The following is a 15,535-nucleotide window of genomic DNA, read 5'->3' on the forward strand; positions in this document are numbered from 1 at the left end:
TGATAAGGAAGGAAATGAAAGAATCTCAATTTGACGAGAAATCTGGTCCGATGGCTGTTCTCCACTAACCACAAGGATATAGGGACTCTATATTTCATCTTCGGTGCCATTGCAGGAGTGATGGGCACATGCTTCTCAGTACTGATTCGTATGGAATTAGCACGACCCGGCGATCAAATTCTTGGTGGGAATCATCAACTTTATAATGTTTTAATAACGGCTCACGCTTTTTTAATGATCTTTTTTATGGTTATGCCGGCGATGATAGGTGGATCTGGTAATTGGTCTGTTCCGATTCTGATAGGTGCACCTGACATGGCATTTCCCCGATTAAATAATATTTCATTCTGGTTGTTGCCACCAAGTCTCTTGCTCCTATTAAGCTCAGCCTTAGTAGAAGTGGGTAGCGGCACTGGGTGGACGGTCTATCCGCCCTTAAGTGGTATTACCAGCCATTCTGGAGGAGCAGTTGATTCAGCAATTTCTAGTCTTCATCTATCTGGTATTTCATCCATTTTAGGTTCTATCAATTTTATAACGACTATTTCCAACATGCGTGGACCTGGAATGACTATGCATAGATCACCCCTCTTTGTCTGGTCCGTTCTAGTGACACCATTCCCACTTTTATTATCACTTCCGGTACTGGCAGGGGCTATTACCATGTTATTAACCGATCGAAACTTTAATACAACCTTTTCTGATCCCGCTGGAGGGGAAGACTCCATATTATACCAGCATCTCTTTCGGTTCTTCGGTCATCCAGAGGTGTATATTCCCATTCTGCCTGGATCCGGTATCATCAGTCATATCGTTTCTACTTTTTCGGGAAAACCTGTTTTCGGGTATCTAGGCATGGTTTATGCCATGATCAGTATATGTTTACTGTGGGCTTAGACGTTGATACCCGTGCCTACTTCACCGCTGCTACCATGATCATAGCAGTCCCCACTGGAATCAAAATCTTTAGTTGGATCGCTACCATGTGGGGGGGTTCGATACAATACAAAACCCCCATGTTATTTGCTGTAGGGTTCATCTTTTTGTTCACCATAGGAGGACTCACTGGAATAGTCCCGGCAAATTCAGGGCTAGACATTGCTCTACATGATACTTATTATGTGGTTGCGCATTTCCATTATGTACTTTCTATGGGAGCCGTTTTTGCTTTATTTGCAGGATTTCACTATTGGGTGGGTAAAATCTTTGGTCGGACATACCCTGAGACTTTAGGGCAAATCCATTTTTGGATCACTTTTTTCGGGGTTAATCCGACCCTCTTTCCCATGCATTTCCTAGGGCTTTCGGGTATGCCACGGCGCATTCCAGATTATCCAGATGCTTACGCTGGATGGAATGCCCTTAGCAGTTTTGGCTCTTATATATCCGTAGTTGGGATTCGTCGTTTCTTCGTGGTCGTCACAATCACTTCAAGCAGTGGAAATAACAAAAGATGTGCTCCAAGTCCTTGGGTTGTTGAACAGAATTCAACCACACTGGAATGGATGGTACAAAGTCCTCCTGCTTTTCATACTTTTGGAGAACTTCCAGCTATCAAGGAGACGAAAAGCTATGTGAAGTAAAAGAAGAAAAAGTCGACGACTGCTACTAAGAACCTAACAGAACTTTTCCAAATGTGGGTTCTAAAACCACTTGTCTAGGGCGGCCTTGAGAATTGGGGGGCCAACGAGGCTGGGGCCGGATTTGACAGCAATGACCGGTCAAGCAAGGTCAATCAAAATGGATGGGGAAAAACAAAGAGATGATTCTCAGCATAGAAGAGATCTTAACAAGGCAGATCACCATCTCTAGAAGGATTGAACGTCGGATTGATCATCGACTCCATATCCATTAATCTTGCCACTGAACATTACAACATGTCTCCTGAAAGGAAAGGGCAACGGCGCCTCCCTACACACTAAACCGAAAAACCGGACCAACCAACCAACAAACAAAGCATTACATTGAATGAAGCCCACCCACTTCCCTCCGGCAAAGCAACGGAACTCTCACAGGCTCCCTGAAACCAAGAGAGGAGACAGAAGATGCATAAGATAAGATCCAGAGGATACTATGGATGAAGAGTGAGCCTCTCTCCTATTATATGACGGAGTAGAGAAGGAAGAGAGCACCTTCAACCGACAAAGCATTTCTTTCCTTTACTGCTTGGCCATGATGTGTGAAACAGAACCTTCTTCCAAAATCTCTCGTCAGATGTATAATGAGATGGTCTGCTGCTTTGACTTTTTCTTTTTCCAATGTGACAAAGCAAAGAAACTCAGCTTCTTGCAGGTCCCAATAAGCGGGTAACTAAGGTCTACTCGTCTTGGAAAGCCTCATTCAGCGAAGACCAGAACAGATTCAATCAATTGAAATCAATGCGAGTCCCACCAGGAAAGGAAGGAATATTCTGAGGCGGGCAAGGAAGGAAGAGGCAGGATATCTCGTTCAGTGTAGAAAGAGAATCTTCTCATTCAGAAAATGCCCTCTTATGCGCGAGACGATCTCGATTCAGCCAATGGGTTAGCAATGATCCTCTCAATTGACTAGTTCAGTTTCAGGACTTCTCCTGAAGAATGACCAATGGAACCGACGACCCTATCAAAGAAAGTAGTGATCTTTTGGCATAGCACTCGATGTCAGAAAGCACGTTCTTCGCGTAGAAGCCCGAGAACTCTTGGACGAAGGTCAGATTCAGCAAACGGAAGGGTAGGTTAGCTTTCCCACTCTCCTTGCTTTCTCTCAAAAATGGAATCCCCTGATGTCGATTGCTTGGTTGAGTTCTCCCACATAGAGTCAAGGAATCAAAGCAATCCTGAGATCGTATGGCATAGCGCTCGACATCTTCGTTATTCTAGGTCTTCGCCTCTTCACCCGTAGGGTCTCACAATTCCATTCCCTCTCCCTATCGGTCTCATGCCTTCGCCTCTTCGCCTGTCGGTCTCAGGCCTTCGCCCCTTTCACTCTCTTTTTACATAGCCGGAGTTGGTGTACTCTTCCTCGACGCTGACCCGATAGAAGTCAAGCCCTTTGTCTCAAAAAGAATGGTCTGGATCTTCTTCTTAGCATTATTGTAAACCATTTGATCCTAGTCGTCTTGCGTGGAAGGAGCCAGATGCCAGAGATTTCGCTTTTCTCACCCCTAAATATATATGTACTACTATTAGATAGATTGGACCACCCGATCGATTCAGACTCGAACCTAACCACCCTGCTTTTGGAGATGCCGGAGACTTTACTCGACGTCTTGACCCATCCATAGTCTGCTAATCTAATCCCTCTTTAATCCTGACAAGCTTGTCTCGTCCGAGATCTCTGTCTTTTCTTTGTTACACAACACTGAATGTAAAGTTCCTTTGTTCTTCTGGCTATGGTTCTTTCTCTTCTTCTTTCTGACTTTTTTCTTTATGGTCTGGCCTTTTTCAACCTCTGATACTCAACCTGTATCTTCATACGAGCCTTGTTCAACTGTGCCCACGGACCCGTAAGCCCTCGAGGCAAGGCGAAAAGGAAGAGATGCTCTGGCTTTGTTTGGTCTTGAACTCGCTCCCCGCTCGAGAATGAATGTTGTAGACTCTTCGATGACATGCTCCTTTGAGTGCAGAATTATTCCTTAGCTGTGCCTGTTTGGTACCGAGCTCTTTGTTGAGGGCCTTTCTTTATCCATTCACGCTAAAAGGTAGTGAGTGGAGTCAGGCACAAAGCCTCAGCTGCCGAAATCAGCCTTCTTCGATCTCCTGTTGAAGTGGCACCTACAACATCAATTTTTCAAACCTGGGTTCATTCCACTTTCCACTGGAGTAAGGCAAAAAGAAAGATCTCGAATACGACGGTTTTCAGGCGTATAGAGAATGACACGATCATCTAGCCTTGGTCCTCTCATCATCTGATTCCCGAAAGAACGTAAGAACAGTTTGGGACTGGGCACGACCCTTCTTCTTTTTGACCGGACAACTGGATGCGCGAATCTTGCTCTACCCCTCCTCCCTTTGGTCTCGCGGTTGAACCTCTTCGCCCGTAGGGTCTCACAATTCCATTTCCTCCTCCCTTTGGTCTCGCTGTTTCACTCCTCTCCCTTTGGTCGAGCTGTTGAACTCCTTTTATTCTGTCTCCTTACTTAACTACTGAACCGTAACCTGCCTTCGCTACTGAACCTGTCTCTGATCTTTCTCCTTAATGAGAGTTGACTCCTGAACCTATTTCTTCTTGATCCTTCCCCGTAACCGATATTACCTGACCTCCCCTTCCCTATTTATTCACTCGGTAAAGCAGCTAACTCCTGTCTCTCATGCAGCTCCGTCACCCATTTCTTCTTGAACCTACTTATTAATGAGAAAGAAGAGTAAGTCAAGACTCAACCAACTACTTCTTCTCCTCTACTCCTTATGAATGAGACTGTAAGTAAAGACTATTTATTTATGCGGTCTCCTTAACTACTGAACCGGAACAAAAACAGGACAGGAAAGAAGAAAGGAGATAGTGAACCCGGAACCGGAACCCTTATCAATCTCATTCAGCTTTCCCGGTATTCCCTGAACCTTATACTGACTTTATTACCTGACCCTTATTCAAAGAATGAATGAAATACTCTGCCTGCCTATTTCTTCACTCACTGTAAAAGATCTCTACTCCTTTCCTGACCTTACTTATTCATTCTTTCTCTCTTTCCTTCTTGAACTGTAATAAAGACTCCTTACCTTACTTATTCATTTTCCCTTTCCTTCTTGAACTGGGTAAACTGTTAGGGGGATTCCTCTTTCACTCTGATCCCTTTCCTTTACTCACTGTAAAAGCAAAATACTCCTTCCTTACTTTACTTATTCATTCTCCTGAACAAACAAACAACTACTTACTTCCCCTTCACCTCTTCTTCTTTATGGTTGAAGAATTTCATTGCCTGAACCTCTTTCACTGGGGTTTCACTATCTCTTTGATTGAAGCAATTCACCATTCATTCCATTCTCCGGACCAGGAAGGCAAGACGAAAGACTCCTTAATTAGATTCTCCTTTACTGTCTTTGAAGGGAAGTCAAGTCAAGACTCAATGAATTAGCTGCGGTCGGTAACTCAAGAAGCATTCTCCTTCACTCCTACTACACCTATATATAGCCTTTCCAGTTCTCAAGAATAAATAGTCAAAGGAAGAAGACTCAGCAGACAAGAAGATTCATTCTCCTGAACCTGAAAGCAAGAATGAGACTGATGGAACTCGGTAAAGCTATTTGAATTCTCCTGACTGAACCTTTACAGAAGAAGGGAGACTGAAGATGAATGAGACTTTACAGTGGATGAATGAGACGGAACAGGAAGAGAAGCTCAATCACCTGCCGGTAAAGCTGCTTCGCTCCTGAACCTGATGGAACTCTAAGAAAAGAAGAAGGTCTAGCTAGTTTCATTCTCCTACCCCTGCCTGTAAGTAAGAAAGAAAGAGGTAAGGTAAACTAAAGAGCTAGTTTCATTCTCCTGCCCCTGCGCCTTCTTGACCTCCTGAATCTCTACAACTCGGTTTCATGGCTTCGCTCCCTCACCTCTACAACTCGGTTTCATTTCCCAATTCCATTGCCTTCCCCTCTCCCTCTCGGTCGAGCTGTTTCACCCCTCGTAAACTATCTGAAGGTCAAGCTCCGGAACAGGAAGGAAAGACGAAACGAAACTCAACATGAGAGTTAACTGTCAGTCAATCCTCAAGATTAACAATCGTGAACTACTAAACCTGAAAGTGTTGAAAGTCAAGCCGCTGAAAGAAAATCTTTTGTATCCTATATAGGGGTCAAAGTTCGTAAGAGGTTTTTCACTAATAGCTGGAGCAAAAAGAAAATAAATTCCATCTTTCTCGTATTTTTGGGGTATTTCTCTTTTTCCCTTAATAGCGGGAGCTGAAAGAAATTCTTTTCTATCTTTCCCGTATTTTAGGGGTATTGAACTTTTTCCCTTAATAGCTTCGGCTTCAAGTTAAGAAATTTTATCTTTCCCGTATTTTTAGGGATCAAATCGATGCTTTACCCTATTTTGGGGATCAAAGTCTATCCTCTGTCTATTTTTTGGGATAAAAGAGATGCTTTACCCTATTTTTGGGGCTAAAAGTGTATCTCTCCCTTATTTTTTTGATTAAAAAGTCTATCTTTACCCTATTTTTGGGGATAAAAGAGAGTAAAGGTAATTCATTCAAGATTCATTCTATCTTTACCCTATTGAAACAGGAAAGACGAAAGAAGAATCAATGAGAGTGAACTGTCAGTAAATCCTCAAGATTCCTTCTTTCTCTTTCTCTGATCCTCAAGATTCATTCGAGTTCACTGTCAGTAAATCCTCAAGAGAAACCCTCTCCTCTTCTCCTCGAGCAACTTGACTTATCTACCCGGATCTTACAGAAATCAGTCCCCCCTGGAACTAGATACTTGATGGTGTCAAATCCTTTCTTTCCTCTTTCTAGCGCTTGAACCAGAATCCCATTTTCTTTCCCCTACCCTTTCTTTCCCTTTCAGTCAAGCCTTTGTTAGCCCTTTCCTCGAGGAGTCGAGCTGGCTATCTTCTCCTCGAGCCGCACTAGCCCGGCGATATCGATCTCTACCATTCCTTTATTCAATTCTATTCTAACTTCTAGCTTGGCTTGTCCTTAGCTAAAGAAAGATAGTTGGAGGCCGAAGACCAGAGTCTGGTTTTCACAAGATATGAAAAAGAGAGTCTTTGTCCTGCTATTCCCAGCAATAGCTCTTTCGAGGGTTAAAAGAGAGAGAGGATCGGTGCCCGCTCTTTCCCAATCCGAACCAGGGGAATAGGCCTCTTTCTTACGGGTCGGAAGGCTTCCTTCAGTGAGTGCGCCTGTTCAACTGACTTGAAGATGCCGAATCAGAAGAAGCTAGAGAAAGATCAGTCTCAGCTAAAGCCGAATACGAAGACGCATCGACAGACGCATACGCAAACACCGGGGAATCTGCAGAATATGAAGTCAGTATCCGACTCAGAATCCAAAGATAGAGACGCATCTGCTCCCGAATCACCTAAAGTGGAAGTCTGAATCCGATGCCGCCACTTGTTGCCGTTGATGGCCGTTGCAGCAGCACCGGTGTCGGTCACATGCTTCAAAGTGTAAGAAACCGGATTGATTGGTTCGAGTTTCTATGAGTCGACAGGAGAAGCACCGCTCAAAGGGGGCTCATTGAGCTGGTCATTTTTACCTTGTTTTATGAAAGTAGTGGACCTGACTCGAAGTCAAAACCCTCGGCGGTTGATGGGGAGCTTGTAGCTTATGGTGCTTCCTTCCCTGCCTACTATGTATACCTTTTGCCGATTTTCTTTCTTTTTGCCCTTTCCGAAGGTAGCTGAAATCCTCCTTTTTTCCACAAGTTGATGAAAAAGTGTATGGGTATGTATTGTTTTGTTCTTAGCTTGGCGCGCTTGCTTCCCTCTAAAGAAGCCCAACCGTAACGCTTTTCAGTCTTAGGTGAGAATCACTCCATTCTTTCTGTACCGCCCTCTCTCGAAGCAGTATTTCCCTCAGCAGCATATCCAGTTTATTCATTCCGAACATCTATCTCATTTGTCTCCCCTGAACCAAACCTTTTATCCCGCTCCGCCCGAATCAACATCAAATTTGAGCTAGGTCAGTCATAGGGTTATTTATTTCCAGTCTAGTCTAGAATCAAGCAAGACCAAACAAAGCTAGCTGAACCGACACTACGTACAAGGTACCTGTGAAAGCCCTGACCGTGGTGGACGCATACACTCGCAACCCAAAAGTCAAGCGAAAGATGCCCCGCCCCTCTCCTTTCCAGTCGAGCTGCTTCTTCGCCCCTCTCTATTTCCTATTGGCCATATCAGTTGGTAAAGCATATTCAACATTCATTCTTATTCACCTTCTTTCACAAGCCTAAAAAGCGAACCTTCTCTCTGTCTTAGCCAGCCTTTCTAGCTTTTTGTTTTATTCCCTGCTGATGGAACTCTCTAACCAAAGACTCTTTCTTCATTAGACTGATCCTACTGAACTCACTCTTTTACTCCCCATTTGTCGGTTGAACCCATTGCCTGAACAGTAAAAGATAACTACCTACTCCTTCCTATTCATTCTCCTGAGCAGGAAGTCAAGAAAGATCAGCGAATGAACTGCGGAACCGGAAGGAAGAAATTCCGGGACAGGAAAGCCGAAAGAAGAATGAGACTGATTGAACGAACTCTTTTCCTCTCCCTTGTCAAATACGAAAGCAAGACAAGATGAATGAGACTTTACAGTGAAAGAAGAAATGAAGAAGTTAGCTGCTTTTCAAGACTCAACTCAAGATGAAAGTTCCCCAGCTCTGGATCCTCTGCCTGATTGTCCCTATTTCTTCATTTCACGGTAAACTCAATCACTACTTACTCAACCTCAACCCTTTTCCTTCACCTATCCAACTCGAGTTGAACTATATCTTTTCCTTCACCTTCCTGAACTGTAAACAAGGTGTATCTCGAATCTGTTCTTTCTTTCTCCTATTTAACTGAACTGTAACCAAGGAAATAAATCATTATGAAATCCATAACCTCTCCAACTCGGTAAAGGGGCCGAGAATTAGCTGCTTTCCAGTCGAGCTACTTACTCCTACACCTTATACTTGATTACGAACCCATTTATGTATTCTAATTCTTTCTTCTGCTTGAAAGACGAAACAAATGAAAGAGAAGCGACTCTGAACCTGAACTCTGGAACCTATGGATTCTTTCTCCGTCACCTATCAGCTTTTGTCGACGGACGCCTTTCACAAGGGTTTCACTATTCACGGATCTTTCTCTTTTTCTTCCGTTCTTTAAGTTTGTTTAAGTAAGAAAGGAAAGCTTTTTGATGGGAATATTACTGTAATAGTGTGCAGTTATTGTATTGTTCCTTATTCGAAGGAAGTGATTGTTCACCGATATTACCTGAGCTACTTCATGAAACCCTTCCCCTGAACCTATCCTTGGAGGTCTCTTCTCTGTTCTTTCCATTCACTGGTTAGTTGAACAATTCCATTCTCTTCTTTCACTCAGTCTTGAACCTTTACAGTCGGGAAAAGAAAAGAGATTAAGCGAAGCGACTTCCTTCACCTGACCCGGAACAAAGAAGGGAGGAAGTGTTGAAAGCCGAAACTATCAGGGAGAGGAGAGTCAAATGAGAAGAAGGTAAAGCGACTAACTGAACCTGCCCCGATATGACCTTCGCTACTTCATGAAAGACTCCTTATACTCTATTCCTATCTGTTATTAAAGGAGGTAAACAGGAGGATCTGAAGGTCAAGCTATTCCATTTCCTGAACTATAAACACGTCAGATGAATGAGAGTGAACTACTGAACGAGGGAAAGACTATTCTTTCTTTCTTTCCCGAACTGTAAACAAGGGAAATAGGCTGGATTGGATGAGAAGCGACTGAACCGTCACCTATTTCTTCTTTTTCTTCTCTTGATCCTGAACTCAATCAATCAATCACCTATTCTCGTCTTCTTCCTGAACCTCTTGAACTCAGGAAAGCTATTCCATTGCCTTCGCCTGTCCTTTACTTAACTACTTCTTCTCCTTCACTCTCGATGAATGAGAGACTGAAGCAAGACAAGACTCATTAGACTGATCCTACTGAACTAGGTAAAGCATATTCAGTTGAAGTAGCTCTTTTCTTTCACAAGGGGGGCAATAGGTGATTAAAGTCAAGCTTATGAATGAGAGTTGCCTCCGGAACAGGAACAAAGAAATCCGGGCCAGTTCTCGAAAGTGTTTCATTGAAAGACTCAACAAGATGCATTCTTGTCCCTATATTATTCATTCACAGTAAACAAGGGGGGAAAGCCAAGCCGCTCCTTCTTCCCTCTCCTCTTCGAGTCGGTAAAGCAGCTGTATGAGAATCAGGGAAAGCTATTTCATTGCCTTTACTCCGGAACAGTAAGAAAAGAGATGAATGATCTTTCTTTCACTCCTCTCCCTATCCTATCGGTCTCATGGCTTCTTCGCTCAATCACCTGTCGGTCTCACTCGCTCCTTCATTCACCTCGGCTTCTTTCGGCTCCCTTCTAGAACTGTAAAGTGGCTTCGCTCCTCTTCTAGTCTCGTGGCTTCGCTCATTCGCCTCGTAACCTCGGACTCATCGCTTCGCTCCTTCAACAGATTGAACAAGGTCAAAGAAAAAGAGAAGAAAGACTCCTTATTCATTCAATCCTTGAAACACAGTAAACAAGGTCGCTTCGGTCCTCTTTATTCAAACACTCGGTAAATAGGTTCAGTAGCTCTTTCACTCGGGAAAGCCGAAACTAAAGATTCTTTCTACTTCTTTCACTCTGTAAAGCATATGAAGTTGAAGTAGCAGTTTTCCTTTCTAGGATTTGCAGTGAATCCACCAGTTAAGTATTCATGCATTACGATAGGAACTCCCAATTCTAGAGCAAATATAGCCCTTTTCTTCAGCATTTCTTGGCATCCGCAGTAGCATTGTAGACATTCATAAACAGCTCTTACCATAACCATAATGAATTCTTAGCAGATAATCCCAATTTAGGTTTAATACTACATCCCAATAGAAGAGGGCAGGGCGACCATACTTGTTCAGCTTATCTCTTTCTGGATACCATGAGGCAGTTTGAATATAAGCAGTAGGGATTCACAAATACTCCAGACGTAGAGCACGCAGAGCCTTGAATCCAATTAACCACAATGGAAGTCAGTTAGTAACAGAACCTTTCTTTTTTCAAAAGGGTCTACTAGTAGGGGATAAGCAGCTAGATAAGCAATATATTTCTTTTCTTCTCCAGCGGGAACAGGCTTCCATAGCATCGTCCTTTGTAACGTAACGATCAAGACTGGTAAGCCCATCGGTCCGTCCACACAGTTAGTTGTCCATGTACCAGTATAAGATTCAGCAGCAGCTACAGCGGCCCCTGCTTCCTCGGGTGGAAGGAACTCCCGGTTGAGTGAGGAGTTACTCGTAATGCTGCCAAGATCTCAATCTCAGTATCTTTGGTTTCATATTCAGGAGTATAATAAGTCAATTAATTTAGAATCTTTAACACCAGCTTTGAATCCAACACTTGCTTTAGTCTCTGTTTGTCATGAATTCATCATTCTCGCAACAACAAGGGATAGTAAAGAAAAGAAGAAGAATGAGACTGAAGACGAAACGAAAGATTCTCTCCTCTCTTCTTTACAGTGGTTGAATAAATTCAGGGACAGGAAAGAAAGATCAGCTACTTAACTGGAAGGAAAGATGAATTAGAGTTTACTCCTATACCTCTCCAACAAATGAAAGGATGTTCGCTGCGCTACTGAACCGGAAGGAAAGAAGAAAGCAAGACAAGAACAAGATGAATGAGAGTGAACCTCCTATAAACTATCAGCTTCTATTCTATACGGAACCGGAACCAGATTGAACTCAAAGACAAGGTAATTTGGAAGTCGATACTCCTTTCCTTATCAATGAGACTCAACCTTAAACCTTTTCCTGAACCTCTACAACTATCATCAGGTCAAGCTCCGGAACAGGAAGTCAAGACTATCGAAGAATGAATTCGACTTAACTGTAAGTAAATCCGAAAGATTTCTTCTTGATCTTGATCTTCTCCTCTCGATTCCTTCTTTCTCTTGATCTGATCCTCAAGATTCATTCTATCTTTACCATATTTTTTGGGATCAAACTCTATCTCTCCCTTATTTTTAGGGCCATTTTTTAGGTAATTAGGATGAGAATCAGGTCAAGCTCCTGAGCTTATTCTTTCTGGTCTCATTGTTCTGCTCCTCTCCCTCTGGGTCTCATTGCTCTGCTCCTTCACCGATATGACAGTTTACAGTAGTCGAGTAAATGAATGAAATCTTCCCTTTTCGAGTCTCGCTGCTTCGCCTTCTTGCTTGTCCCTCTTCTCGTCTCGCTGCTTCGTTCGCCCCTCTGCCTATCGGTCTCGCTACTTACTCCTATTAATGAGAGTTCACTCCTATTGAACTGTAAGAGAAGAGATTCATTCGACTTAACTCCTTAACCTATTTATTCAGCTATTCATTGTCGGAAGTCAAGACTATCGAAATGAAAGAAAGATCAGCTCATTCACCTTCTTTCATTTTCTTCTTCTCTTCTGCCTGAACCGATATGACCTTCAAACACTCCTTATACTCTCTTCCCCCTTGAGAAATCTCTTTTTGTTCTTACTCGAGTTTGCCGAAAGGAGGTTTCCTTTGTCCCGCAACTCTCTTTTTTCTACCGTATGTAGCCACGTCGAGTATAGTATAGCTGAGTGTAAGGGATGACCACCCCCCTAGCACCCATTACTGGTATTCTTTTCCAAAAGCAAATAAGTAGGGTCCGCGCTTATCCCAAGCCCAATGGCTCTCTCTATCTAATTCGGAAGTAATCCCTGTAATAATCTGAGCCGTCTTGTCTTGTCACCATGCTCCTACAGAATGATTTGAGAGCTGAATGCTTTCAAAGAACTTAGTGATCTCACATTCTTTTAGTTCTCACAGTTTGGCTGACTTCTTGTCTACACCTTTCCGGGGCTCTCGTCCTTGTTCCTCAAAGGGGAATTGAGTAGAAGTGCTCCGTGTGTAGAATCAAAGGGTCATTCTGTAAGAACTTGTTCAAAGCATGATCTTTCTTCATCTCATTCCACGTAATTGAATTTGCATCACCGTCACTTTCTTCTTCATCTACTCTATAGTGTAATAAGAGATCAATCAAGCATTAAATATAGGATGTTTATTCGTAACTGAGCTACGTCAGAGTTAGAAAGGGGCATAGGAATAGCTATCGGGCTACAGGCCAGCCGACCCTCCTTGATTCTAGTCAAGTTGGAGAGGTAGAAATCCCATTCATTCGTTCCTTCAGTCACAGAGAAATGGGAAATGGCAGGCTGAAATACCAAAAACTACGGAGACAGAGGCATGATCTACTACTACTAATAAATGGGTAAGCCCGCCCGTGGTTCAAGTCTCGCCTCTCCTTAATTCAAGAGCTGGTTGTTCAAGAGAGAGCTTTGAGTCTGATCATTATTGTTTTGAGTCTGTCTTCGCTTCTCTTCCTCCATGATTCCGGAAGACTGACCGACCTACTCTTGACCCACTGCATATTCACCTTCCCTGGGATGAGAACATCTTTTTTGTACTGGTTATTCAACTCCTGCTTGATCAGATGGTTGGCTTGGAGAAGAAGCGAGAAGAGTAATTTGATCTAGGGCAGGCAGTTTTGGGTTGAAGAATGTGATTTCCCCTTTTCTTTACTTGAATCCCACTTGGCTTGGTGAAAGAATCTGATTCCTGGCTTGAGCTTTCAAATTCTCCATCTTCATCAAATCCTCGTATTGATTTAGATTGCGGATTTCGGTTACTGTACTTTCTGGATTCATACCAAATCTACCATAGAGCGAGTTCATTAATAGCTTGTAAACAAATGTCATAGGCTCATGACTTCTTTTCTTAGCTTCTAGTCTGCTTTCATAGAGGTCGTAGATGAGACCTTCGAAAGTACTTGACTGATTCTCAAACAAATATCCCCTAAGAGTAATTCTATGGTAACCTAAATCCCGTGCGAACTGAAGCTCTTCGCTATATCATACTCATACTCCAATTCAATTCATTTCCCGAAAGATTCAAGTACCAAATTCTTTATCCTTATATGGCAAGAATGGCCGTTCTATATGGGACATACAACATAGGCCTCAATAAATCCAAACAAGCTATCCAAACCAACGCCCTCCAAATGAGTATGCCATTCAGGTACACCACAAGGCATCGGATAGGATTGAATAATCAAAGGATATAAAGAGTTTACATCGTGTAGTAGTCAAGATTTGAACCATAGGGCTTATATACATCCACATGACCCCCATAATAGCAGCGCCTAAGAAAAGTGTCTTGGTTTCTAGTAGGGATATTGATGATATGAAAGGCCTTATCATCTAAATCTTTTTTACGAACAATTTTTAGGGAAAGCGCAGACACTGTCATCACATCCTCGACATCAATCTGAGACTGATACCAATGGATTTCTTGAGCCTGAAAGATCACACCACCTAAGAGAAGGATATCTTGTCGAAGATCGTTTATCAAAGACTCATTCTTACCCTGAAGATCAGACACAACCAAATCAGAATGTGGGATAGAACCTTTGAGGCCTAATTCCGGGCATAATGTTTTTCCCAATGATGCAAGAGAGCGGCAATGTACAAGAATCTCGAAAAGAATCAATTATTGCCAATATAGACTTTCAACTCGTAAATTAGATTCTTCCTCACCAAGGGTTTGATTCGATACCTATTAAGACGATCAGCATAATACCTAATCAGTTAAATTCCATCAAATCGGGCTAGGCTAAATTATGGAAATCTACGGTTCTAAGCTTACTCTTTTCACACATTCCTCAAAATTGAAGAGAAATTCAAATATCTTTGACTCCTGTCTTCAAAGTTCGGATAGAATGTCATGTGATTTTCGCTAAAAAAGGGTTGTATCGAATAGGAAGATAAAGAAGGAAGATCATCACCAGGCTGAACCACTAAGTAACCAGCTCCATAAGGAACTTTCACACTATAGTACAGTCTCTAAATCGGCTACAATGAAAGGACGAGATTTTTCTTATTCCCTTTGATTGCGTTAATATGAGGAGATAGATGGAATACGACTTTATACATCAGTGATTTGACTGATGGTAGATAAGCCCCACTTATTATATCGGAATCCATAACAGAAATGTGATTACCTATTTTCGATTATTTTGTTCCTCTACTAAGGATATCAGGGAATCATCTCTTGATTCATCAAATATGTTGATAAATACCCCGGTTATCGCAGCATACTTATATCTATCACCCTATAACCTCACTTGGTGTTCAATTATCTCATATATCTCTTTCTTTTGTATGATACCACCACCTAAACTGTCATACAATGGAATAGCCTTCCCTAAAGTAAATGAAAGATTGTTGGATCTAGGTAATTTATAAATAAATAGATATATCCCATAGTGAATTTGACATATAATTGGAATATAACTTGTAAGCCTACTGCCTGTATAAATGCTAAAGTTCAGACTGAAAAGTCAATAATGCTAAGAGGGTATGGCGCCATGAAACTAGTAGATGCATATAGATTTCCAGGAAAATGACTCTTCCAACAATATCAATAGCCGCCTAAGAGGGTCTTTCGAAGTTGCTAGCATTCTCTCTCCTTTGCTCCAAGGGAATTTGTCCATCAATACCATTCGGGGATATCTTTCAGATTTCAAGTAAGTAAGCGCGGAGCCCCTATTGGCATACTTGACTAAATCAGTCTAATGGATGGGGGATCTAGAGGCGATCTATATAGAGATCGGTGAAGCGAGCAGGGGTGTTCTCACCTGTGCTATCAAGAAGAAGGAGCCATTTCCCTGGTAGGCTAAGCCAGAAAAAGAGAGAAAGAGAATGTTAAAGGGCTGAGTTGCCTAATCAGTTTCTTACTTCTATTTGAATGACTCCGAAGTTATTGCCGAAGACCAATTCAACAAGTGCTAATGCAGTCGATCAGAGACAGCAGCGGAGAAAAGAACAGCTAGCCCCCTTTCTTTCCCTCAAAAAGAATGG

At 42.4% G+C, this 15,535-nt stretch overlaps 1 pseudogene; it reads right to left on the reverse strand.

The window, feature by feature from the left end:
* Nucleotides 1–1,918: 1,918 nt before the first annotated feature.
* On the reverse strand, nucleotides 1,919–11,039 carry LOC147790761 (uncharacterized; annotated as a pseudogene).
* Nucleotides 11,040–15,535: the final 4,496 nt, after the last annotated feature.

The sequence above is a fragment of the Cucurbita pepo genome, chromosome 10 (genome assembly GCF_057944985.1).
Source record: "Cucurbita pepo subsp. pepo isolate OVF chromosome 10, ASM5794498v1, whole genome shotgun sequence".
Lineage (NCBI taxonomy): Eukaryota > Viridiplantae > Streptophyta > Magnoliopsida > Cucurbitales > Cucurbitaceae > Cucurbita > Cucurbita pepo.